The sequence below is a fragment of the Chiloscyllium plagiosum genome, unplaced genomic scaffold, assembly GCF_037043375.1.
Source record: "Chiloscyllium plagiosum isolate Xiang-an unplaced genomic scaffold, Cpla_swu_hap1 HiC_scaffold_3, whole genome shotgun sequence".
Taxonomy (NCBI): Eukaryota; Metazoa; Chordata; class Chondrichthyes; order Orectolobiformes; family Hemiscylliidae; genus Chiloscyllium; species Chiloscyllium plagiosum.
The window spans coordinates 98901346-98905535 of record NW_028270141.1 but is presented as its reverse complement, the minus strand read 5'-3'; the positions used below and the strand labels follow the sequence as shown (position 1 = coordinate 98905535).

The 4190-nt window shown below is 43.4% G+C and overlaps 1 long non-coding RNA gene across 1 annotated transcript; it reads right to left on the bottom strand.

The window, feature by feature from the left end:
- Window positions 1–382: 382 nt before the first annotated feature.
- On the bottom strand, window positions 383–3927 carry LOC148150627 (uncharacterized). The gene is made up of 3 exons (XR_015751882.1): window positions 3825–3927; window positions 3395–3501; window positions 383–1117 (listed from the first exon to the last, which is right to left on the bottom strand). It is a non-coding gene; the product is annotated as an uncharacterized LOC148150627 (long non-coding RNA).
- Between the last annotated feature and the right edge of the window lie 263 nt (window positions 3928–4190).

Sequence of the window (4190 nt, the reverse complement as noted above, 5' to 3'; positions counted from 1 at the left end):
ATTAGACTAGGAATGCATTTTTTTAAAATCAGCATGCTTGTGAACCAGGTGGTGGAGGAATGATCTCTGTTCCAATTGATTTTATTTAAATAACTTTCCTGAGCATTGAAGTTTATTTATTCAGTTCCTTGGCAGTAGCTGCCTGTTGCCTTCAATCTAACTTCTGCTCACCAGCCAGCTACTGCTTCATATGATGTGCAAGCACAGGACAATTAAGGTACAGTACACACAAATGATTTAAAATCACCCGGGGTCAGATTTCTGAGAATTAAATGGTTTGCTGTCCTCCTCAGACCATACCTACATAAACTAGTGGTTATCAGATAATGAAATAAAATGGACAACAATATTTTTGCCACTTGGTGCATTTATTTTTATTTTCTGTAGCTTAAACATTTTCATGATATGAAGAACCTCAGTGGTAGGGGACTGAACACTTTTCCGCTGTTATCCAGTGTCAGTGCCAAGTACTCTTAGGTCAAGTTCAGTACAAGCAGTTGCAATGTAAAGCATCCTTAACTTTTTCCCCAATATATCTTATCTCAGCAGTGACATTTCTTCACACCGTCCTTGCATAGTGTTTGAATTAGTGCAGTGGCATCCTAATGTTTTATTTTCAGATTGGAACCAATATGCTAACATGTTACAAATTAATTTCAAACAGAACTCTTACAAGTAGAAAGAAAACGGGAACTTGGATTTATATAGCAACTTTCGCTATCATAAGGTACTCCAAAGCTCATTCGCAATTAATTAATTAAATTTGGAGCTAAACGGGAGCTGTTTCCCTCTTGAAGTGGCTGCTGTAATATAGGTAACTATAGCTCGCAATCTACACACAGCAAAACCTGACAGGTAGCAGATGAAGAGAATCACCAATGAGTCTGATTTCTGGCGATGTTAGTTGAGGGAGAAGTGTCGCACGAGATATTGTCTTTCTCAGGCGTTTCCAAATGTGACTTATATGAGATGAAGCTTCAGTTTAAGATCACCTCCTAAATACAGCACCTCCATCAGCACCAGGGTGTGAACCTGGATATTGCGTTTACCTTTTGGACTGACAACAGGGAGAGACGTTGAGACAGCTTACCGATTCACTATCTATTGTTTCTTTTGCCTGAGGGGGAAAAAAAGTAAAATTACACATTCCTTTTTCTCCAACATCAAAACGTACAGCCGGTAAACCTCATAATCCTTTTTTTAACGAAACTACTTGGACGAGCATTTGAAATGCCATAACATTCAAGGCTATGGGCCAAGTGCTGGAACGTGAGACTAGTGTAGATTTAGAGTAGCTTTCTGTTGGTGCCAAAGGGCCTCTTTACGGTTCTATGAACAGGGCCTTGAAGGCCATTGAGGGATCTTGAACCATTTTGCTGAATGCTGCTTGTGAACCTACACCCCTCTGTTGGGGGTGGAATCAATACCACAATCAACATCTTGCCGTCAACATCTCGAGCAGTTCCTACACGCTGTGCTTAACACCTCTGTAGCAGTGGCACACGTAAGGAGAGCTGTTTGTGTACTAGAATACACAACAGATGATTTGGACGTGCCGGTGTTGGACTGGGGGGTACAAAGTTAAAAATCACACAACACCAGGTTATAGTCCAACAGATTCATTCGGAAGCACTAGCTTTCGGAGCGCTGCTCCTTCATCAGGTGGTTGCCCGCAGCGCTTCGAAAGCTATAAACCTGCTGTACTCTAACCTGGTATTGCGTGATTTTTAAATTTGTCCATCCCTGTCCAACACCGGCACCTCCAAGTTATGTGTACTAGATAGTCACTGCATGTCCAGCAGTATTTTATGAACTATCACTCCATGTGCGATACAAATCAGATCAATTTAGCATCAAGTGCAACGTAACATAAACTGATCGCCTCCCTTTATAGTGCTAATCTTTGAAGGAAATGAGCGGAGAGCATGTCTCACGTTCACCTTTTCTTCTTTTGCAGAGGTGACAGAAGGAACATTACTAATGCTAGAAATCTGAAATGTCAAAAAAAAGAACAGCGAAAACACAAGAGGTGCACTAGCAGCTGTGTACAGTCACCTTAACAGTTCCCGAGTAACAGCGGGAGACAACGGTGGATTTTGACCAGGAGTTTGCGCTGCACTTCCAGAGGGTGAGCAGTTTGAGCGTTGCCTGACCACACTAAGCAGAGACTCGACAGTGGAGTTTGGAGAATTTCTGCAGGTTTCTACCCATTTAATAATGCAGCCAATCCAGATAGTGGGAAATGTTTACGCGGGCTGGGTTCCCTCGACACCGGATCACTTCATCCTGAAATCACATTATTTAAAGTTGTTTTCAGATCCTACTACGACTGATCAGATCAGGGCTAAGCATAACTTTCATATGATGGGAAGTGTAGGGATATTTCCTAGGATCTTTATGTCCAAATTACAACGATGTGATTTATTTATTTCTAGGTCCTTACAATAGGTTAGCGGACTGGTTTCCTAAACTTGGGGCTATGGTTTATCCAAAATGAATGGAGCTCTGTACCTGCTGTGACTTTTGAACGGTATGCAGTTAAGTTGCGGCATTTGTTCACATAAATAGAACACCGGCCCTTTGCCAAAATTAATTCAATCGTGGAAACAAACTAATTAATGTTCAGAGTCCGAAATCAAAGACGAAGTCAGAGCAATTTTGGCAGATGAATAACAGCAAAATATTTATGAATTGTTGAATGACTCTGACAGCGGTTTGAGAAGCAACTAACAGTCACTATTCTAACATAACGTGCTGATTTCTTTAAATATTAAACTGACTGAAAAAGCACCAAAAACGGTCCACTCGCAACAGCAGAAAACTCGTAGAATCGGAGACCGGACCAATACAATCGCCTGCTCAATCAATTCAAAGTGCCCGCACTAACAACATATGAAATATTTGACTTGTATGACTTTGACTCAATTCTTGGGAGTTCGAAAACTCGAGAATTCAGCCCGACATTTCCAATCCCCGTTCGACTGGGCTGTTATCAACGTAATACAAAATTAATTTCTCAATAGTCCAGGCAGTTCAAAATGAGTTAAAGTAGGTATAATTAAGGGGTATCTGACACGTACTGCACACACACACACACAGACACAGAGTTAGATATGCATTTGGAGAAAAGTTACTTGATCAAGTAGAATTCATTCCGATTGCAACATTCAGACGCGTTCACCGCAGAGTGAGTAAAAAAGGGGACATGCAATGTTTTGTTGTTGTTGTTGTCTCTTTTTGGGAGTGTGGGATATGGGGAGGTGTTTGCTGGGGCTCGGGAGGGGCTGATGTACGAATGGCCAGTGGGTTCAGTCTCGGGACAGCCATCCATTACCCGAAGTGGCTGTCACCTCAGCAAGGCCCAAGAGAAAAGACCCCAGGCACAAAACATTACCTTTCGCGTCCGGAGGGTGTGAAACGCAAGCCCTCTCCCGGCCTCTTCCGGGCAAGTGGCTGAGCTGAGCCTGGTGTGTCTGGGAAGGAGGAGGGAGTCACTGACCCCTGTTTAAAACAAAAACAACAGAAAACACTTGGCGATTTATCGACAAATATACATCCAGGGGTCACGTATCTTCTCACACTGAGGCCCCCTCCGAGAGAGAGTTATCTGGGCAGGGCTGGGTATGAGAAGAAATTTGACAGCTGACTAAGGCAGAAACACAGACTGAATTCATCAGGCGAACGCCCTACTGCATACGCACGGGGTTTGCTCTCGCTTCGCTTCTCTAAGCAATGAAGTTTTAACTGGGCCCAGCTTGCGCTCACATTCCGCTGTTTATTCTAACTTAAGACCTGACCGTAAAAATGTCGAAGTTCAATCTAACCCTGCCCGCCGTTGAAGATTATAAAGGCGACTGGCGCACGGTTCCAGACTTGAAAGGTTTCGCTGTGTTTTCTTTTTGGTGATTTACACAGATTGGATTTTATTTCTCCTTTAAAATCTCCCTTGACATCCCTGGATGTGTGATGAACAGCGAGTGGACTTGTCCAATGATTGAAAGCTTGCTGGAGGAGAACAGGGGACTGGGCGATGGAACCCGGGAGCTCAGGCCAACTGGAAAACATTGACATGACCGAGAAAAGGGGGGGGGGGGGGGGGGCTATAAATAACCGTATTGTTGGGGACGATAGTCCCGCCATAAATCGCCACTTTTATGGGGTGATGGGGTGTGAGGAGTGATGGTGGAAAC